Below are 23944 nucleotides of genomic sequence, written 5' to 3'. Positions count from 1 at the left end.
TTAATTATTTTACCAAAAGAATAGCTTATCACCCGTTTTTATAAATGCATCAACTATTATTGTCAATTTCAATACTTTTATCCAAACAGAATTCATTCAGCATCCAACCACACAAATATATTTCTCATAGGAGCAACTCATATGCTATTGCTCGGGAATACCATGATCTAAAACTTCCTCAAGTTGAAATTAATAGGAGTATTCAATAATAAATTTATTTTGGCCTTAGACCATATCCTAAACATCTTCTCTTGAATTAATTTGACATCTTTTTGGGTTTAAAAAGCTAGCTCGGTTCTTCTTTCACAACACCTAAAAATACATAGCTTTTCTCAAAACATAGAAAAGGACATGACTTCAATTTGAGTAAAAATAGCAAGTACTGTAGTAATATAAAATGAAATTATTCTCTCACTCTGAAGATTATTACCTCCTACAGTTTTTGTCCTACTCAGTGTGGAGCTGGTCAAGTTTCTTATCTTGCATAAATTAACACACAGATTTACACTTAATATTTATACTATTTAATACCGCATTAGTTATGCGATGATTTTGTTTGAAAACTTAACCTAAATAGCCGTTCACCCAACCGCTTAAACTTAAAAAATCGATGAATGTATAATATGCGTATAATCCGTGTATAATCTATACATCAAGTTAGGAAAAGTAAATAGTAAATTCGGCCGGCTATTTATGCAAAATCTCATGTTTTTCCTTATGTGATCCATTAAAACTGTATTATCAAGCCATCTGATCCAATTCCCTAATTTAGATCTTCAACTTTGACCTTCAAAGAGTCCACCAAATTGCTTAAACTAAAAATAGCCAAGAGATGCATAATATATGTATAATTCATGTATAGTATGTGTATAACTGTGTATAATCAATCTATAGTCTATGTGTACCCGCTAGGAAAAAGATAAACAATGAATTTAGCCGACAATTTATATAAAAAAACCTTAGAATAAATCAGTCAACCCTGTTAGATAGAGTAAAATGAAAGAAAAACTCCAAAAACTATAAAATTCCAAATAATTTCAATAACAGAGAATAACACATTGAAAATATTTCAAACAAAGAATCTTACAATTGAAATATCCATCTCTTGCATTGATCATTTAAACCTAAACCCTACAGAATAACTTCAGCTTGCGACATGGTGATAAATCGTATTGTAAAGAGAAGTCATTTTTACATTATTCCTTAATTTATTCGTTTTGCATTGACTCAATTTCTGAAATAGACGAGCACCGTAAATATGAATTTTTAGTGGCACATCGATGACGAAAATGAGATATTTTTTTTATCTTGTTTTCTACTAATGAGATGCCCGTGATGGAGGGTGGGTCGATGAGAATGGGTCTAAGTTTTTAAGTTGGCAACTTTTTGAATATGTCACTTTATGGTACGTCCACTTTGAACTTGATGATGACGTAGCCCGAGAGATAAATTCGTGAGGTTTGTTGGATCAAATCAGATATACGTGCCATGAGCTTATATTGTGACAAATATTGTGATGGCCCGAAAGGTCATCTTTATATTTAATATTCATTTCTGTGTTTTAAGACCTCGAATAGCACCTTTCAGCATTCCTCAACTTGCGTGCGCAGTTCATAAAGTTTTCGAAAAGTTTTTATATGAAAAATTGATAAAAATCTGAAATATATCTTCAAAACTCATTTGAGTTGACTTCGGTCAATATTTTAAGCAAACGGACCCGGATCACTATTTTGACAGTTCCAGTAGGTCTGTATCGTGATTTGAGACTTGTCCGAAATTTAATTTGGAGGTCCCTAGCTTGAGTTATCGCCATGTATTGAAAATTGAAAGTTTGAAATCTTAAAGATTCCAAAGTTTGACTGTGAATTTGACTTTATCGATATCGGACTCGGAATGAGATTTCGATAGTTGAAATAGCTCTGTTATATCATTTATGACTCGTGCGCCAAATTTGAAATCATTGTGGATTCATTTAATACGTTTCGACACCAGTTTTGTAAAGTTTTGAAACTAAAAAGTCTGAATCGAAGTGTGAATTATAATTTCAAAGTTATTTGACGTTATTTGAGACCCCGAGTAAGTCTGCGTTATGTTGCGGGACTGGTTGGTATAATTGCACTACTACAAATCTGGGCAAAACCGTCCAAACAAACCGATCAAAGTGGGTGGGTAATGGCCAATAACTATCCAAAACACGACCATTTACGTGTGGATGGTATTTTGAAGATCGGAAGGGCATGCTTACCAAAGCTGGTCGGAAATTACCAACCAAATTGGTCGGGTTTTTTCGACCAAGGTTGGTCGGTTTTTTCCAACCAAGGTTGGTCGGTTTTTTCCGACCAAAGTTAGTCGGTATTGTAATTATGTAATTAACAAATGCACCATCTGAGAATCGAATCGGGGTCTGTACTGTGGCACGATACTATTCTACCACTAGACCATTGGTGTATTTTTTTTAAGACTATCTTTTATTTGATTTATACTCTTTAATTATATTTTTGCACGAAAATAACCGACTAAAGTTGGTCAGTTTGATTAAAAAATAAAATTACCGACCGAATTTGGTCGGTTTTTAAAAATGACCGGCCGAATTAATCGACCGATTTCGGTCCTTTTTTTAATATTAATTTTAATTTATTTTAAATGAAAAATTGACTAAAATTGGTCGGTTTCTTAAAAAATAAATTTTGCGGGACTCAAAAATAATTTCCCGCATTTTTTCGCCAAAGAAAACCGACTAAAGTTGGTCGGTTTCATAAAACTAAATTAAAAACTAAAATATTTTGAAAAACCGACCAACTTTGGTCGGTTTGTTGGCCGATTTTTTAGGCCGATCGACCGTGGTCAATTTTTGCCAAATTTCTAGTAGTGTTGGACGAAGTCCCGAGTGGCTCGGGTGAGTTTCAAACGTGTTTCAGACCATTTTGGTAAAAAATTACAGGTCTGGTTCTGGTGTTTCGCACTTGCGCAATTTTGGCCGCAGGTGCGTGATCGCTTCTGCGGAGGCAATGTCGCTTCTGCAACTTTGAGACCAGGGGAAAAGCTTCGCTTCTGAGAAGCTTGGGATGCAGGAGCGCTCCCGCTTCTGCGGTGCTATGATCGCAGATGCGATCGTCTTCACTTCTGCGGCTTCCGGATTTACATGGAAGAAATTAGAATTTTTGTAAAACTTTCCAAAACCGAAACTTAGTATTTTAAAGACAATCTGATGTCCGAATTCGATAATTTTAGTACAGTTGAACTCGTACCGGAACCGATGTCCGATTCCGTAATTTTTTCGTCGGGTTCCGAAAAGTGGGCCCCACGTTGACTTTTGATTGACTTTTCCGAAAATGACTTAAATGAAATCTCTTTTGAAATGTGAATAATTGATAGGTTTGATTAGTTCTGATGCTAATTCGAAAGGAAAAGTTGTGGTCGAGTGATCACATGAATTGCGAAGTAAGGTAAGTGTCGTGGTTAATCTTGACTTGAGGGAATAAAACCCCTGAATTATTTATTTCGTGAATTTCATGTGTAACGACATATAGGCGAGGTGACGAGTGCCTATACGTTGTCAAATTGATTGTTTGCATATTTATCTAAAAATCATAAATTATTTTAAATCATGAATTATTTATTATATTAATTATTTTTTTCACATTTCTTGTCCAATATTATATCTTGAATTCATGCTATAATTGCTACATGCTTATTTGAATTATGTGTCTTAATTGCTACTTGACTTTTAGCACATTAAATATTAAATTTCCTATTTTTTTCCTGATTTCCACAATTAATTGCTACTTGTCATTACTTGTTTCACAAATAAATCACAATTATTGTATGTTTTGTTGCCTAATAATTTTCTATTAAATGTGGTATTTATTGGAGTATTTTTACATTTAAGAGTTGTTAAATTATATTGTTGGAGCGGGTTGCATGCCGCAACAGATTTATTTTAAGTTTATATTGTTGGAGCGGGTTGCACGCCGCAACGGATTTTTATTGAAAGATTATATTGTTGGAGTGGGTTGCACGCCGCAACGGAATTATTGAAAGTTTATATTGTTGGAGCGGGTTGCACGCCGCAACGAATTTTTATTGAAAGATTATATTATTGGATCGGGTTGCACGCCGCAACGAATTTTATTCTATGTTGTTGGAGCGGGTTGCACGCCGCAAAGGAAATTAATTGAATGTTTATAACTACTGAATTGACTTCAACTATTGATATGATTTATCGGTCTTACTTCTTTTCCTATTATTGTTACTGTTATTGTTATTGTTTTTGTTTTTGTTTTTGTTATTGTTATTGTTATTGTTATTATTGTTATTATTATTGCGTACAGGTTAATGTAAGCGACCCTCCTTAGCCTCGTCACTACTTCGTCGCGGTTAGGCTCGGCACTTACAGAGTATATGGGGCCGGTTGTACTCATACTACACTCTGCACTTCTTGTGCAGATACCGCAGTTGGTCCTAGCGACGTACTGTAGATTCGCTCGAATTTAGGTATCAGAGGAGACTTGAGGTATAGCAGCACGACGTTCGCAGCATTGAAGTCCATGTCACGACCCATAAATTCATATGTCATGATGGCGCCTATCTCAATACTAGACAAGCCGAAAATCTCAATAAACCACCATTTCTTTTAAATTTGAAAACGAAATAATTAAATTCAGTGGAGGAAATCTCACAATTTCAAATATAACACTCCCAAAATCCGGTGTCACTGAATACATGGGCGTCTAATATGAATACAATGTTTGACTGATAAAAAAAAAACACTGTCTGAAAGTATATAACAGTACAATAACTGAAGGAAAGAGAGACAAGGTCAGCGGACGCTAAGCAACTACCTTGATAGTCTCCAACTGATAGTACTCTGAAAGCTAACAATATCCGTGTCCGAAAGTACCTGGATTTGGACACGAGGTGCAAAGTGTAGTATGAGTACAAGCAACTCAATAAGTAATATGACATCTCAGTAGAAAGACCTCATTTAAATAACGGTCACAAATTATCCGGTCACTCGGTACTGTTTATGGCCAATCCAGCCCAGGGGTATTCCAACCCGTATATATATACACATCAACTAACAATCAGTCATTCAGTACCGTATAAGGCTAATCCACCTCTGGGGTAATTTATCCCAAAATGTAAATGATACGGACAATACAAATAAGTAAGGCACATCCATGCCTTGGGAAAAATCCATCCCGAATATATATATAATCAGTAAGTAAGGCAAGTCCATGCCCTAGGAAGTCTATCCTGAATATATATGATCATCTACGCTCACTGGGGGTGTGTACAGACTCCGGAGGGGCTCCTTCAGCCCAAGCGTAATACAAAGCCAATGTGGCCTACTGCAGGCGGAACAAAGCCTATAAGGCCTGCTGCAGTCGGGCATCCCCGATCCATAAAATGGTAAAGCCAATAAGGCCTACTGCAGGCGGGCAGCCCCGATCCAGAATAATAATAATATATAAAGCCATTCTGGCTTGCTTGTCACGACCCCAAATTCCCTACGTAGGATGTCGTGATGGCACCTAGTCTCTAAGACTAGGTAAGCCTATCAATGCAGAATAAAAATTTAAATCTGAAATAAATAAACTACAATTCAAACAATTTCAACTCCCAAAACCCGGTAGAAATAAGTCACAAGCTTCTAAGAATTTATCCTCAATGTCTCTCTATATATCAAGGTCTAAAGAAAAATAAGGAAGCAACATAATAATGATAGAAGGGGACTCCGGAGTTTACAGACGCTGGCAGATATACCTCGAAGTCTCCGTGCACTGGTAACTCACTGATGTCGGGGCTGGTAAGGAATACCTGGATCTGCATAAAAAGATGTGCAGAAGCATAGTATGAGTACACCACAGCGGTACCTAGTAAGTGCCAAGCCTAACCTCGGTAGAGTAGTGACGAGGTTAGGTCAGGCCCTACTGAAAAATAATAATTGCATGGTATTATGTTTAACAATATAATATAATAAAATAAAATGATAATGGAAATGAATCAAGTAGCATGTCACCATTTAATTACACAACATAATGGCAAATAATATCTCGTGGAATCAAAACAGAATTCCTTTCAACTTTATGAAATCACAATAAATAATCAAAGGCTACTATGGCCATAAATCAATATAAACAAGGGTACTCACGAGGTACCGCCTCGTAGTCCCAAATCATAAATAAATTCACAATATCTCATTTCCTTATCTCACCGCGGGAGCCTTCACAATTTATTTTAAAGAAAATATTATTCCCGAAATAGCATCTCGCATTTTAGCCATCCTTATCACACCGTATGACTTCTAGTAGTTCCCCTACTAGCCACGCATATCAAGCCACCCTTATCTCACCACATACGTTTCAATACCCAGACCTTATACCACCGCATGCGTATCAATATCACAATATGCACCTCAAGTGCTCAAATAATTTAACTTGCCAAAACAATTCAATAACAATATTTTTTCACAATAAAGAGCTCACGGCTCATGCCAAAATAAATCATCAATAATATTTTTCCACAATAAAGAGCTCACGGCTCCATCACAATGAGTACAAAAATCTTACGAAAATATTCAGGAATAAATAATTCAGGAAAATAATATTTCGAAATCTTTAATACTTTGCTTTATTATCAATTATAAAAAAATATCAAATACTTCATATTAATATTATTTAATTTAAAGAAAATCAACCTTCAAATAATGCGCAGTATAAAAAAAACCAAGTTTCAACTAAACAGGTAAAACAATTAGCATAAAAAGGTCAAACAAATTTAAAGTATATATCTCAGATCAATTATGAAGAATATAATAAGATAAAATAATTTAATAAATGCGCAACAGTGATCTACACAATTTAAAAATATAGTCTTTCACATTTGACCCATGTACACACTCGCCACCTCGTGTACACGACTTTTAACACATTTCAATAATCACATCAATACCAATCCTAGGGAAATTTCCCCCACACAAGGTTAGACAAGTCACTTACCTCGACTTGCTCCAATTTAACCAAATAGTATGCTTTTTTCTCGATTTTCCGATTCCGGTCGACTCGTATCTAGTCATAATTAATTCGATATAGTCAAAAAAAATTATATAATTAATTCTATTAGAAAATACTATATTTTTCAATAAAAATCCAAAATTAACTTAAAAATGGTCCGTGGGGCCCACGTCTCGGAATCCGGTGAAAGTTACGAAATATGAATGCCCATTCAACCATGAGTCTAACCATACCAAAATGACTAAATTCCAATAATAATTCGTCCCTCAAATCTATCCAAAAGATTTTTCAAAATTTTCCAACTTAAATCACCAATTAACTGATAAAATCAGTGATGGATTTGGGTAATCTAACCAAAATTGAGTTAAGAGCACTTATCCCGATGTTTTCTCAGAAAATATCCCAAAACTCGCCACAATCCGAGCTCCAAATCGTTAAAAATGAAAAATGGAATTATCAAAACTTTCGGCATTTCAAGCCTAATTCCACTACGTACCTCCAAATAATTTTCCGGACACGCTCCTAAGTCCAAAATCACCATACAGAGCTATTGGAATCATCAAAACTCTATTCCTGGGTCGTTTACACATAAGTCACTATCTGGTCAACTATTTCAACTTAAGCTTCCAACATGCAATTTTATTCTTCCAAGCTAACTCCGAAATACCTTAAAACCAAAATCGACAATTCACACAAGTCATAATACCTCGTAGGAAGTTATTCAAGACTTCAAATAGTTGAAAGTAGTGTAAATGTTCAAAATGACCGTTCGGGTCGTTACAATCTCCCCCACTTAAATATACGTTCATCCTCGAACGTGCCAAGAGTTGTTCCTAAGCCTTTAAATCACTGTTCCTTCTTACCATGCACATACCTGGGTGATCCCATGTCACCCTATTTTATATAGGTGTGACAACATAACACAACTTAAAATCATTAATTTAACCTTAGCCCAAAACTTGGAGCCCAATTTCTAACACCCAGAATTCTTTCTAAGATCTAAATCTCACACACCGTATAAGTCTGAACAATCTGTATCAAGCCATAGCCATAACCCCAGATATACTCACATTACATACTACACAACTCACATGCTCGCAGCACCATTCCCGATCACAATCACAGTAATTACTCCAAACCAACCAAGTACAAGTATTAAAACCTCGCATTCAACAGAACCTCATTCCAAAACCTTCGTACACTGCCAATGATGAAAGAAAAAATCAAAAACTTATAACCACTCATCAGATCAACTAGCCATGGAGCTCTCTTGCCCCAACCAGAACCATAATTCTCTCGAATATACCATAATCAAGCCTGGTAGTACCCATTCTAGATCTAATAACCTTATATTATTAAATACAACTATCCCACAGACACGCCACGTCAATATAACTCCATCCACTACTGCGCAATCCGTGTACCCAATTATGGGAGATGTCTCAAGGAAAAGAACCATATTGCAAGTTCAACAAGCACCACTACAATCGTAATGTTATAAGCTCATTATATATAGGAGAACCAAGACACACAAATTTAATAACAGAAACCAGCTCTTCTGGAGCTCACATTAACATCACTCGCATGGACAACTCACGTGCTATATTATCAATATCTGGACCTGCACGGACAACTCACGTGCCAATAATATAAATATTTGTACCCGCACGGACAACTCACGTGACAAAAATATCAATACATGGATCCGCACGGACAACTCACGTGCCAATAACATAATCCGCCCGACATGCTCACAGGCCTCTAATCCAAGCATATCATACAGGAGCAATCAAATAAGTACAAAAGAACCATCGTAAATGATCACAACTCCAGCACCCGCATGGCTATCACATCCTTCATGCACGATCACCCCACTAGGAATATTTCCATAATTCCTCTGTTCCACATATCAATAACTCGTATATCAGTAGTCTATTAACTAGGTGAGTATCGTAATACCGATGACATCTGAAAGTCAGAACACAACGCATCTTTCGAAATGCGCACCTTTCACAGGAACTACCGAGCGGTTATAACATTCATCGAAATATCTGAAACTGACCATGTTGTCCAACATTCGTTACCTTCTATTCAAAACTTGAACTGTCACCTTGTACATGTAAATCCTATTCCCGCACAACACACCACATCTATTATGCTATCATGCGACAAACACAAGAATCCCATTATCAACTCTTAGTCACCAGTAAATTACATACCTTATTAGTTAGAAACCTTCCTCTTACTTCCTTCCAGGAGGAAATCATAATACACAACACGTTTCCCATACCAGTAGAAAATATCTGGTTCAAACTATGGTTGAAACTATCAAGAACACTTTGAAATCCATCTGCACATAACCAAGCTATTAGAACTAAATTCCTCTAACTCAACGTAACCACATAGGTCATCAAAACCCAAGAATATTACCACCAAAACATTTGTACAGTCTCACCACATCATAATTACCCATATAAATAGCACAACTGAAATACCCACTCTGAAAATACATTATTTGAGTCTACTGCCGTTTCATTCACCTTCCTGATGCCGAAATATAAAACCCATAATGATATACAAAAATGCCACAAGTCTCGACACCATCCAACTTAAATATCAGATTTTAGCCATAAACAAATCCGCTAAAAATTCTCAATTGTTACATATTAATCTTGAATCCATTAGAACTTTCTCGAGAGTCACCCCCTTTGTTCAAATCCACATTACACCGCCCAAATGGGCCAAAAGACACGTACCCCATTAGCACATCAACACTCAAAGAAATAACTCTACTTTAATACCACCTATCAAATTCATACTCCGTGCACACTACATCATTCACAAATAACAACTCACTCATACCACAATTTTCATATACTCATAACGCACAATCAAATCGTAGATAACGGACTTCCCCACTTGGCCCAAGGCCATATAACAAAACATTTGATATCTCACCATACCTGGATAATATGTAAATTGATCATACTAAGCAATAAAAGACCAACTCTGGTCTCGTCCCCCAATAATTCTCATACACAACCGATACACCCGGTACACAATTATAGTATCGCCCATCGGCGTAGATACATGAACAGGTGAAACTAAGGACTCATAGGGCATATCCAGATAATGAGCAAAATACGATGATACATATGTATAAGTGGAACCAGGGTCAAATAATATAGAAGTCTCCCTGTGGCACACTAAAACAATACATGTGATCACTGCATCTGAAGCAATAGCATCTGGCCTGGCAGGAAAAGCATAAAATTGGGCCTGACCGACACCAGATCGGCCTCTTCCTCTTGGGAGACCCCTAGCTGACTGAGCTCCACCCTAAGCTGGTTGAGCGGGTGGTGGAGCAACTGGTGCATAAGTAGTATCATGACTCCCCTGCTGAACTGTACCTCGCGTACGACGGGGACAATATTTCCTCACATGGCCTAGCTCTCTACACTCATAGCATGCCATCTCGAAGAATATCAATGAATACCAGAAGGGCCTGGTACATATGATCCTTGAACTGATGGTGCACAGAGCGTACTCGGGGCTGGAAATGCACTAAGAGATGACCGACTCTGATGAAAACTATATGAACCATAGCTGGATGATGCACCACGATGAACTGGACGACCCCTATTGTGGTAGAACTGCCCTCCAGAAGGTACCCCACCAACACTACCCGAACCTCGGGGCCTCTTAGCCTCTATGTCACCACGCTCATGGCTACGGACTACCTCTATCTGTCGAGCAATGTCAACCACCTCGTCAAAAGTGGCACCAGATACCCTCTCCCAAATCATAAGCAACCGCAGCTGATATGTGAGGCCATAAATGAACCTCTTAATCTTCTCCCTATCAATGGGAACCAACCAAACTGCATGACGAGCTAACTCAGAAAATCGCATCTCGTACCGCATCACGGACATGCCATCCTGACGTAACTGCTCAAATTATCTGCGCAGCTCCTCTCTGCGAGACTGCGACACAAACTTCTCCAAAAGGAGAACGGAGAACTCTTACAATGTAAGTGGTACTGCACCAACCTACTTGCTTCTCTCATAAGCCTCCCACCATCTGAAGGCAACAACAACAACAACAACCCAGTAAAATTTCACTAATGAGGTCTGGGGAGGGCAGTGTGTACGCAGATCTTACCCCTACCCCGAAGGAGTAGAGAAGCTTTTTCCGAAAGACCCTCGGCTAAAAAAAAAAAGACAAAATGGCAAAAAGGGAGACAATATTAGTATCACAACAACAATCATAGGATAAATAGGAACACCATGAAATCCAGAAGAAAGATGGAAAGTAAAGGGAGACAATATTAGTAAATATTAGTATCACCACAACAGTCATAAGAAAAATAGGAACACCATGAAATCTAGAAGATATATGTAAAGTAAAAGCGATAGCTAGTAAATAGGACATGCACTAAAAAATGAAATAGTAAGCCACAACATTCCCACTAGTTATCTTAGACAAAAAACCCTACATGGCTTGTCTCACCATGTTATGAAGTAAGGCATGACTCAACTACCTCATAACCTACAACCCTAATACTCGACCTCCACATCTTCCTATCAAGTGTCATGTCCTCGGAAATCTGGAGCCTCGCCATATCCTGCCTGATCACCTCTCCCTAATACTTCTTAGGCCGCCCTCTACCTCTTCTCGTGCCCTCCGTAACCAGTTGCTCACACCTCCGTACTGGAGTATTTGAGCTTCTCCTTTGAATATGTCCGAACTATCTAAGCCTTGCTTCCCACATCTTGTCATCAATGGGAGCCACATGCACCTTCTCCCGAATATCATCATTCCTAATCTTATCTATCCTAGTGTGCCCGCACATCCACCGCAACATCCTCATTTCTGTTACTTTCATCTTCTGGATATGTGAGTTCTTAACGGGCCAACACTCAGCCCCATACATCATGACCGGTCTAACCACCGCTTTATAAAACTTACCTTTGAGTACCGGTGGCACTCTCTTGTCACAAAGGACTCCAGATGCTAACCTCCACTTCATCCATCCTACCCCAATACGGTGTGTGACATCCTCGTCGATCTCACCTCCCCCCTGGATAACTGAACCAAGGTACTTGAAGCTGCCTCTACTCGGGATGACCTGCGAATCAAGCCTCACATCCACGCCCACTTCCCCTGGCTCAGAGCTGAACTTACACTCCAAGTATTCCGTCTTCGTCCTGCTCAGCTTGAAACCCTTAGACTCAAGAGCCTGTCTCCGAACCTCCAGCCTCTCATTAACACCGGCTCATGACTCATCAATCAGAACTATGTCATCGGCTAATAGCATGCACCATGGCACATCCCCTTGAATATAGTGTGTTAACGCGTCCATCACCAGGGCGAATAAGAATGGACTGAGCGCAGAACCTTGGTGTAACTCCATTACAATCGGAAAATGCTCAGAGTCGCCTCCTACTATCCTAACCCGAGTCTTAGCCCTATCATACATGTCCTTAATCACCATAATGTAGGGAACCGACACACCTTTTGCCTCCAGGCATCTCTAGAGAATTTCTCTAGGAACCTTGTCATACGCTTTCTCTAGGTCAATAAACACCATGTGCAGATCCTTCTTCCTCTCTCTGTATAGTTCCACCAACCTTCTAACAAGGTGTATAGATTCTGTAGTCGAACGACCCGGCATGAACCCGAACTGGTTATCGGATACAGACACTGTCATCCTCACCCTCGCTTTAACCACCCTCTCCCACACTTTCATGGTGTGACTCAGTAATTTGATACCCCTATAGTTGTTACAACTCTGGATATCACCTTTGTTCTTATACAATGGAACCACCGTACACCACCTCCACTCATCCGGCATCCTTTTCCCCTTAAAGATAATATTAAACAACCTAGTCAACCACTCCAAACCTGCTCTCCCCATACACTTCCAAAATTCCATCGGAATCTCATCTGGCCCGGTCGCTCTGCCCCTACTCATCTTACGCATAGCTCCCACGACCTCCTCAACCTCTATACGCCTGCGGTACCCAAAGTCACGTTGACTCTCGGAATGCTCCAATTCGCCTAGCACAATATCCCGATCCCCTTCTTCATTCAGAAGTTTATGAAAGTAAGTCTGCCATCTCCTCTTAATCTGGGCATCTTCCATCAATACTCTACCATCTTCGTCCTTGATGCATCTCACTTGGTCAAAATCCCGAGCCTTCCTCTCTCTTAACTTGGCCAGCCGAAATAACTTCTTCTCCCTACCTTTTCCCCCCAATTTCTTGTACATACGACCATAAGCCGCAGTCTTAGCCTCCTTCCTAGCTTCCTTATACCTATCCATGCACACTTGCCTCTCCTCCTCACATATACTCCCCACTAACTTCAGGTACGCCGCCTTCTTTGCTTCCACTTTACCTTGGACTACATCATTCCACCACCAGTCTCTTTTGTGCCCACCAGAGACGCCCGTCGAGACCCCTAACACCTCTCTCACAGCCTCCCTTATACAGTTAGCTGTCGTTGACCAAATAATGCTCGCGTCACCACTGCTCCTCCAAGCTCCCATAGCCGACAAACGCCCCTCCAATGCTTGGGCTTTATCCTTAGTTAAGGCTCCCCACCTGATTCTCAGTCTTCCTTGAGTAGACCTTTTCCTCCTCTTTAAAATAATACCAACGTCCATCACCAAGAGCCTATGCTGCGTCGTGAGTATCTCACCCGGAATCACCTTGCAATCCTTGCACAACCCTCTGTCACACCTCCTGAGGAGGAGATAGTCAATCTGGGTCTTCGCCATCGCATTTTGAAAAGTAACCAAATGCCCCTCCCTCTTCTGAAAGCTAGATTTCGCAATCACCAACCCAAAAGCCTTAGCGAAGTCCAACAATGATGTACCTCCTCCGTTCTTCTCCCCAAAACTAAAGCCTCCATGCACCTCGCCATAACCACCTGCGATCGACCCAATATGCCCATTGAAATCTCCTCATATGAATAGCTTCTCAGCATGCATAATTTGATGCACAATCTCATCTAACCCTTCCCAGATGCGACGTTTAACCTCCTTATCTAGGCCCACATGCGGCGCATAGGAGCTAACGATGTTTAGGGTGCACTCTCCAACCACCAACTTAATAGTCATCAATCTATCATTCACTCGTCTAACCTCAACCACAGACTCTCTAAGTTCACTATCCACCAAGATGCCCACTCCATTCTTACCTTTCTGGACTCCTGAGTACCAAAGTTTATACCCGTCAATGTACCTACATTCCATGACCCAATTCTCAACCTATAGACACCCTTGTTCCCTTTACCTCCCTTGTCTCCTGCCCCACCCCCTAAACCCTGCCCTACCTCCTGCCTCACCCCCCATTCCCCCCGAGGACATGACCTCACTCGACCATCCCAGACCACATCCACTCCACCTACGACAGAGTAAGGGGAATCACTATCACACAAGGCAACATACCAAACCAGAAGAATACAAGTTGCAACAACATGCAAACTAATACGGTAAATAAACTAGTACGAGGTAAGATATCAGCAATTTAACTCACACAACAAAGGGAAACTGGAAAACAGGAGGTACCAACTCCCGCGAGTAGAAAAAATACAATAAAAATATCGATACCACGAGTACCAAATATAGAACGAAAGAACCTGGATCAAGTTTTCCTGAAGCGTGTTGGATCTGCTCAATAGCACTAGCAAGTCCTGCTGTGTCCCACCTGAAAGTTATTCGGAAGTCACCGGAATTTATGAAACTTGCCGGCAATCTAAACATACCGGGAAATAGTCTGTCCTCGCCGGGAAGAAGCTGCACCTGTCCAAAGAAACAGACGCACCCACACACACAAGGGAGGGGGAGAGAGAAAGGGAAAGAGAGAGAGGGGAAGAAGAAGATGGTCCGCCCTCTAATTCTCTCTCTCTCTCTCTCTCTCTCTCTCTCTCTTACACACACACACAAAAAAAAGTAGAGAGCTCAACTTTAAGCTACCAGTGATTTCATGAAACAGAGGTCGCCAAAACCAGTTAAAGCATTTGGAGATTGCAAGTGAGTGCCAGTTGTCTAAAACCGACAACTGATTCCAAGTATGGAAATGCCATGGATGACTGACTCAGTGCAGCAACAAAGAAAATGTGAGAGAGATGACACAGTCCCACCATCTGAAGGCAGCCCCAAAAAATTGAAAAGTAGTGAACGAGACCCCACTTGTCTCCAGAATACCTGCCGTCTGAAGCATCCGTTGGCACTTATCCAGAAAACCCTGAGCATCCTCTGACTCAGCACCGCTAAATGGTGGAGGTCGAAGCCTCTCAAATCTCTCAAGTCTTCTCTGCTCATCCTTTGACATAACAGGAACCCGGGGCCTGAGCGGTTGCAACGGGCTGGGCTGGTAATGCCCCCAGTATCTGAAGTCCCTATACTACCTGATCTGGAGTACGGGAAACAGGGGTATGAGTACCTCCCCCAGCCTGCAAAGTGGCAGGTGCGGCTTGAGCCGAAACCACCTGAGCGAGGCCAGTGCAAACTGTTAATATCTGGGCCAAAGTGTCCTGAAGGCCTGGAATCTCAATGGGCACAGCTGGTGCCTGAGCTGGTGGAAGTGGTGGTAGCACATGTGTTGGTCCCACCGTGGTACGGGCTACACCTCAACCTTTACCTCGGCCTCAGCCTCGGCCTCTACTACGACCCCCACCTCTTGTGGCCCTGACTGGTGGCACTGGTGGCTGACCGTCCGATCCAGCAATACGTGTCCTCACCATCTGTGAGAGAATAGAATGACATGATTTTTAGTTTTCGGAATCAACAAGTTCGCACAACAGTATACAAGAAAGTGAAATTCTCCTAAGGGTTCGGCAGCCTCTCGAAGATAGGTACATACATCTCCGTACTGATCTGTAAGACCCTACTAAACCTACTCATGACTCATGAGACCTATGTCACCTAGGGCTCTGATACCAACTTGTCATGACCCAAAATCTCACCTGTCGTGATGGCGCCTATCTCAATACTAGGCAAGCCGAAAATCTCAATAAACTACCATTTCTTTTAAATTGGAAAACAAAATAATTAAATTCAGCGAAAGAAATCTCACAATTTCAAATATAACATTCCCAAATCCCGGTGTCATTGAGTACATGAGCATCTAATATGAATACAATATTTGACTGGTAAAAATAACCACTGTCTGAAAGTATAGAACAATAAAATAATTGAATGAAAGAGAGACAAGGTCAGCGGACGCCAATCAGCTACCTTGATAGTCTCCAACTGATAGTACTCTGAAATCTAACAATCTATGTGTCCGAAAGCACTTGGATCTGCACACGAGGTGCAGAGTATAGTGTGAGTACAACCAACTCAATAAATAACAAGACTAACCTCTGGGCTGAAATAAATGATGAGCTCCGCAGGTACAGTCCAGTATAACTAATGGTACAGAAATGTAGGCATGTTTCAAGTTCAACCGTTAAACTTAGTACAAGTGAAATAGATCAATACTGCATGATATGAGGAATATGACTTCTCAGTAGAAAGACCTCATGTAAATACTGGTCATAAATTATCCGGTCACTCGGTACTATTTATGGCCAATCCAGCCCAGGGGTATTCCAACTTGTATATATATACACATCGACTGACAGTCAATCATTCCGTATCGATTTTTGAGTGCAATTTCGGATTTTGTTAAAAAATTTATATTTTTATATGGAATTAATTTTCTATAATTCATATTGATTGAATTGAATTAATTATGGCTAGATACGAGACTTTTGAAGATCAATTCTCGTGGCAAGGGCATAGCGAAATAAAGACTTACACCGGTTGAGGTACGTAACACTTCTAAATTTGGTTCTGAGGGTATGAATCTCTGAATTTGGTATAATATAAATTGGTTGGAGGTGACACACGATATGTGACGGGCATGTGGACATGCACCATAGAAATTGTGACTTGAATAAATCATGTGAAGTTGTAAAATTTAAGAATCATGTTATTATCTGAACATGTTCCACGTGTTAGAGAAATTGAGTTGAGGCTCTTATTAAAGATCATGTCTAGGCTACGTGCCAAAATTTTAGGACCCATGGGGTCGTGTTGTTGTTGAATTATTTGTCTAAATTGTAATTTCGTACTCACTCATATTCGTCCATTGCATATCATATCTTAGTCTCTGTTGTTATTTATTGATATATCATATCATCATTTTGGGCTAGTTTCATGACATTGTGAGCCTGAGAGACTGGAGAGATTGATGACTGAGTGAGGTCGGGGGCTTGATTGTGAAGATAATTATGGGATCGGGTTGCGCGCCGCAGCAGGCCATATTGGCTTTATATATATGATTACTATATGGAATGGGGTTGCCCGCCTGCAGCAGGCCTTATAGGCTTTATTATTATACGGACCGGGACCGCCCGCCTGCCGTAGGCCATATCGGCTTCATATCACGCTTGAGTTCATACAAGTGCATGCATCCATGTAAAGGCTTCTATAGAACTATTTTGATACCCATTTAGACATATATAGAACACTATATCTTATTACTTTTTTTTCTTTTCTTTATTAGTTCTTAGGTGAAAATTCGATCAGATATTAAGAATGATTGACCTCGTTTTCAAGTGGGGTAGGACAAATAGATTTGATTCCCCCGAGGCTCATGTTAAAAGGGTTTGACACAAGACTTTTTTCTATAATAAAGATGCTTTTAAATTCACTACCAATACCTTCTGTAGTGGCATGAAGACTTTTATTTTTCTTTTCCATTTATTTTGGGTCACTTTTTAATTTCATAGATTTGATCAGCATTTCATTTATCAGATTATTTTAATAACATAGTCAATATATATTCCGCGGAATTATCTTTCTTTTAATTTCATGTCCCGAACTGCCGACTAATTTAGATTCTGCCACGTAAGGCCCATTAAAAAAAAGTAAGAACACTTTGTTACATCGCCCGGGTATCTTCTTGTTGCGGAAGCAAAAAGATTAACTGAACCACGATTGAAATTATCGATCAGCGATGATCATCACAGTACATTGGACGAACCTGTAAACCTATTGAGCTTTTAGAATACCAGTTATGGGGGAAACCTACTTATCCAGATGCAATTAATCCTTGCTTGTAAATCACACAGTTTTTCATGCATACTTCCGTGATATAGCCATTCCCCATTCATGTGGGGGATTGTTGAGGTTTTATTTTAAGATGTAATATTCTTAAAATGAGGGTGAATGGGAAATGGAGGGAAAATAAAATTTTGAGTAAAATTTTAAGTTTTCCCCTCTTAACAATGAGACATTGTCCCATATTGGAAGTGGAAGACATTTTTGGTGGGTATATATATAATTGCTCTTCTTGTAGCTCTTAAAGAGTTAAGAAGAAAGCAAGCCTCGCGCCGTCGTCGTCGTCGCTCGCTCGGCTCGGCTTCGGCTACGGCTACGGCTACGGCTTCGGCTTCGGCTTCGGCTTCGGCTTCGGCTTCGGCGGCTTCGGCTTCGGCTTCGGCTTGACATGAAGTCAATACCATCTCGCGGTGGAAAGAAGTATTTCATAACTTTTATTGACGATGGTACTCGATATTGCTATGTTTACTTACTGAATAGTAAAGATGAAGCAATAGACGCATTCAGGCAATACAAAAATGAAGTTGAAACGCAACTTAACAAGAAAGTAAAAATGATAAGAAGTGATAGGGGTGGTGAATATGAATCTCCTTTTGAAGAAATATGTTTAGAATATGGAATTATTCATCAAACAACAGCCCCTTACACGCCCCAATCTAATGGGATTGCGGAAAGAAAGAATCGCACATTAAAGGAGATGATGAATGCGTTGTTGATAAGTTCTGGTTTGCCACAGAACTTGTGGGGGGAAGCCATTCTTACGGCTAATCGAATATTAAATCGAGTGCCCCATAGCAAAACACAATCCATTCCTTATGAACAATGGAAAGGAAGGAAGCCCAACTTGAATTATTTTAAAGTGTGGGGGTGTTTGGCAAAAGTGCAAGTTCCTAAACCCAAAAGGGTAAAGATAGGACCGAAAACCGTTGATTGTGTTTTCATAGGATATGCGACAAATAGTAAAGCATATCGATTTCTGGTTCATAAATCAGAAAATCCCGACATTCATAATAATACGGTTATAGAATCAGATAATGTTGAGTTTTTTGAAAATATATATCCATATAAAAAGGAATGTGAGTCGTTTGGTGAAGGATCTAAACGACCTCGGGAAGAAACAAAAGAAAGTACATGTAATCAGGAGAATCCAAGACGTAGTAAACGTCAAAGAACGTCTACTTCATTTGGACCAGATTTTGTGACTTTCTTATTGGAGAATGAGCCTCAAATATTTAAAGAAGCTATGACTTCTTCGGAATCATTGTTTTGGAAAGAGGCAGTCAATAGTGAAATAGAATCCATATTGAACAACCATACATGGGAATTGGTTGATCTTCCTCCTGGAAATAAACCTTTGGGTTCTAAATGGATTTTTAAGAGAAAAATCAAAGATGATGGCACTATTGATAAATTCAAGGCAAGGCTCGTAGTCAAAGGGTATAGACAACGAGAAGGTCTAGACTACTTTGATACATACTCTCCAGTTACAAGAATTACGTCCATACGGATGTTAGTAGCATTAGCTGCAGTGTATGGTCTTGAAATTCATCAAATGGATGTTAAGACGGCCTTCTTAAATGGAGAGTTGGAGGAAGAAATTTACATGGAACAACCTGAAGGGTTTGTGGTTCCAGGTAAAGAAAAGAAGGTATGTAGACTTGTTAAGTCTCTTTACGGACTAAAACAAGCACCCAAACAATGGCATGCGAAATTTGACCAAACAATGTTGTCAAATGGTTTTAAGATAAATGAATGTGATAAATGCGTGTACATTAAAAATGTTCCAAATCACATAGTCATTGTTTGCCTATATGTGGATGATATGTTGATAATGAGTAATGACATTGCCAACATAAATGCTACTAAGCGTATGCTCAATAGCAAGTTTGATATGAAAGACTTGGGAGTTGCTGATTTAATTCTGGGAATTAAGATCAATAAGACTCCTCAAGGTCTGGCATTGTCACAATCTCATTATATTAAGACAGTACTTGAAAAATTCAAGCACTTGGGCTTTAAAGTTGCAAAGACTCCAATTGACGTGAATCTTGCATTAGCAAAGAACAAAGGCCAAAGCATATCACAATTGGATTATGCTCGTGTATTGGGATGCTTAATGTATATCATGAATTGTACACGACCAGACATAGCTTGTGCTATAAGTAAACTGAGTCGATATACGAGCAATCCAGGCCAATCTCATTGGATGGCAATGAAACGAGTTTTGGGATATTTAGAACATACCCAGAACTTTGAATTGCACTACAGTAATTTCCCTGCGGTGATTGAGGGATACTGTGATGCAAATTGGATCACCGGTTCAACTGATTCTAAGTCCACGAGTGGATATGTATTCACTATTGGTGGAGGAGCGGTATCTTGGAAGTCGTCCAAACAAACATGTATTGCCCGCTCTACAATGGAGGCTGAATTCATAGCCTTAGATAAAGCCGGTGAAGAAGCTGAATGGCTCCGGAATTTCTTGGAAGACATTCCATTTTGGCCCAAACCGTTGGCACCAATATGCATACATTGTGATAGTCAAGCGGCAATTGGAAGGGCTGGGAGCGTCATGTATAACGGTAAATCTCGTCATATACGACGAAGACATAAAACCGTTAGGCAATTACTCTCTAGAGGAATTATCACAATTGACTATGTAAAGTCAAGTGATAATGTGTCGGATCCACTTACAAAAGGCCTAACTAGAGAGGTAGTTGAGAAATCATCAAGGGGAATGGGGCTATGGCCGAGAACAAGTCATTGTGGCGGTAACTCTACCTAGAAGACTGGAGATCCCAAGATCTAGGTTCAAAGAGATCAAACAAAGTCATTAATGACGGTTCAACATTGTCAAATAAAATTTTAGTCCATTCTCATGATGAGACAATGTTCAGTACCAAGGATAAAGCATTAAGGCTTTTTAATGATTTCTAAATTTGATACGGGGTATATCAAATAGTGTATCTACAGGATGACACGTTTAGGAATCACCTATTTAAGTGTGAAGTGTGAGCCGCTTCAAGGAGAACTTTGTAAGGCCAGTTCTCTATGCACTTATGAAACCAGGCGGTGTTCATGGCTGAAACGAACACAACAATGAGAACCAAAGACGGTTAAGGGTTGATTGTGTGACTTATGATTGTCTAGGTATACACCAAAGATCGACGGTTCAAAGATATCAAATCTACCGATTGACCGAGTATATCCGACATAAGTTTACTACGGAAAGTTCAAAGGGAAACCTACTTATCCAGATGCAATTAATCCTTGCTTGTAAATCACACAGTTTTTCATGCATACTTCCGTGATATAGCCATTCCCCATTCATGTGGGGGATTGTTGAGGTTTTATTTTAAGATGTAATATTCTTAAAATGAGGGTGAATGGGAAATGGAGGGAAAATGAAATTTTGAGTAAAATTTTAAGTTTTCCCCTCTTAACAATGAGACATTGTCCCATATTGGAAGTGGAAGACATTTTTGGTGGGTATATATATAATTGCTCTTCTTGTAGCTCTTAAAGAGTTAAGAAGAAAGCAAGCCTCGCGCCGTCGTCGTCGTCGCTCGCTCGGCTCGGCTTCGGCTACGGCTACGGCTTCGGCTTCGGCTTCGGCTTCGGATTCGGGATTCGGATTTGGATTTGGATTTGGATTTGGTCAAATGATCGATTGATTGATTAATTTTTTGGACCAAATTTATTTGTTAATAGTAAATATTAACGTAAGATTATCCGTATTTGTAAACGGATATTTTCCAATCCGTGTATTGATAATTTGGCAGCCGGATAATGGTCTTCCCACCATGAAGTGCTTGCTCCACAAATATGAAGTGCTTGCTCCACAAATATGTAATGCTTGATCCACCATGAAGGGTGGACGTTTGGTCTTGCACTCCTTCTTGGCTGCTATATATATGAGCAGCAAATGTTGAAGAAAAACTCAACTCAACATACAATTCGCTCAACAAATTGGCTATACATTGCACTCCTTCCTCTCAGAACTTCCATACGTTTTTCTGAGTATATACTCATTCGTTCTGCATTATTTTTTAACTTCAAACAAAGCAACTGTAAGTGTGATTTGCTACCGAACTTTGTGTTCGCCGAAACACTGGGGTTTGAAGTACCGCTACACCAGTGTGTTATTCGTTCTATCCTGGGAGGAAATAATCCATAACCTTGGGTACTAGGAGGGGATTAAATTCCTTAAGGAAACACTGTGAATTTAGTGGGCTCGAATTTATCATTATTGTTTCATTACGTTAACTTATATTTTGCAGAATTAATATTTACAAATACAGCAATATTGACCGGGAATAACAATCTTAAGTAATTTAATATTTATTTCTGTACTTGTATTATTCTTATTATTCTGCAAACTAAAACCTTTGTGGTTTGTGTACTCCCGTTTTGGAGAGTTAAGCCTTCGTGGCGTTTTGTTGGATATTAAAATCTACGTGATTTTTTACTCCAGTTTGAAAACGTGTATTAAACGTTTGTTTGTGTCATTCTTTTCTGAAAAAGATGATGACTGAAAACGAAAACCAAGCTGTTCCGATGGCGACTGCCAACGCAACGACAAGTCGAACACCGGCGTTGGCACCGGCAGAAAAACCCGGAAAATTTTCCGGGATTGATTTCAAACGCTGGCAGCAGAAGATGTTCTTCTACTTAACTACGTTATGTCTACAAAAGTTCATCAAGGAAGATGTTCCTGATCTGCCGGATAAAACTCCAGATAATGAACGCTTTCTCGTGGTTGAAGCGTGGAAGCATTCTGATTTTTTATGCAAGAATTATATTCTTAGCGGACTGGATGATAATCTGTATAATGTATACAGTAGCATGGAGACATCCAAAGAATTGTGGAATGCGCTTGAAAAGAAATATAAGACTGAAGATGCCGGGATGAAGAAATTCGTTGCCGCAAAATTTCTGGACTACAAAATGATAGATAGCAAGTCTGTTATTACTCAAGTCCAGGAATTGCAAGTGATTATTCATGATCTACTTGCTGAAGGTCTTGTAATCAACGAAGCATTCCAAGTAGCAGCAATGATTGAGAAGTTGCCTCCGTTGTGGAAGGACTTCAAAAATTATTTGAAACACAAACGAAAGGAAATGTCCCTTGAAGATCTCATTGTTCGGTTGAGAATCGAAGAGGACAATAAAGCTGCTGAAAGGAGAGGCCGTGGAAATTCAACAATAATGGGAGCAAATATTGTTGAAGCTAACAAAAAGAGGAAGAAGGCTTCTGGTCCGAAATACAACCCAAGCAAGAAGCGGTTCAGTGGAAACTGCTACAACTGTGGGAAAACCGGACACAAATCTACGGAGTGTCGTGCTCCGAAGAAAGACAAGAAAAGGGGTCAAGCAAACATGGTAGTAAACCATGATGATGTTGATAACTTGTGTGCCATGCTCTCTGAATGTAACTTGGTGGGAAATCCTAAACTGTGGTGGTTTGATTCAGGAGCCACTCGCCATGTTTGTGCAGTTAGAGAGGCTTTTGCTACCTATGCTCTTGCTGAACCCGGAGAGACAGTTTATATGGGAAATGCTTCAACAGCAAAAGTTGAAGGATATGGGAAGGTATTTCTAAAAATGACTTCTGGCAAGGTCATGACTTTGAACAATGTCCTTCATGTTCCCGAAATGAGAAAGAATTTAGTCTCTACTGGACTTCTTGTTAAGCACGGTTTTAAGTGCGTTTTTGTATCCAACAAGGTTGTAATTAGTAAGAATGAAATATTTGTGGGAAAAGGTTACCTCACCGAGGGCCTTTTCAACCTAAATGTAATGGTTGTTGAAA

The sequence above is a fragment of the Nicotiana tomentosiformis genome, chromosome 11, assembly GCF_000390325.3.
Source record: "Nicotiana tomentosiformis chromosome 11, ASM39032v3, whole genome shotgun sequence".
Classification (NCBI taxonomy): domain Eukaryota; kingdom Viridiplantae; phylum Streptophyta; class Magnoliopsida; order Solanales; family Solanaceae; genus Nicotiana; species Nicotiana tomentosiformis.
Note: the sequence above shows the minus strand (reverse complement) of the source record.